This window comes from Bison bison, unplaced genomic scaffold, assembly GCF_000754665.1.
Source record: "Bison bison bison isolate TAMUID 2011002044 unplaced genomic scaffold, Bison_UMD1.0 scf7180017864311, whole genome shotgun sequence".
Taxonomy (NCBI): Eukaryota; Metazoa; Chordata; class Mammalia; order Artiodactyla; family Bovidae; genus Bison; species Bison bison.
The window spans coordinates 1,488,598-1,489,119 of record NW_011494883.1 but is presented as its reverse complement, the minus strand read 5'-3'; positions in this window follow the sequence as shown (position 1 = coordinate 1,489,119).

Here is a 522-nt window from a genome sequence, read left to right as displayed (position 1 = left end):
TTCGGCTCTCAGCTTCCTTCACAGTCCAACTCTCACATCTATACATGACCACTGGAAAAACTATAGCCTTGACTAGGCGGACCTTTGTTGTCAAAGTAATATCTCTGCTTTTCAACATGCTATCTAGGTGGGCCATAACTTTCCTTCCAAGGAGAAAGAGTCTTTGAATTTAATGGCTGCAATCACCATCTGCAGTGATTTTGGAGCCCCAAAAAAAGTCAGCGACTGATTCCACTGTTTCCCCATCTATTTCATATGAAGTGATGGGACCAGATGCCATGATCTTCGTTTCCTGAATGTTGAGCTTTAAGCCAACTTTTTCACTCTCCTCTTGCACTTTAATCAAGAGGCTTTTTAGTTCCTCTTCACTTTCTGCCATAAGGGTGGTTCATCTGCATATCTGAGGTTATTGATATTTCTCCTGGAAATCTTGATTCCAGCTTGTGCTTCTTGCAGTCCAGCGTTTCTCATAATGTACTCTGCATACAAGTTAAATAAGCAGGGTGACAATATACAGCCTTG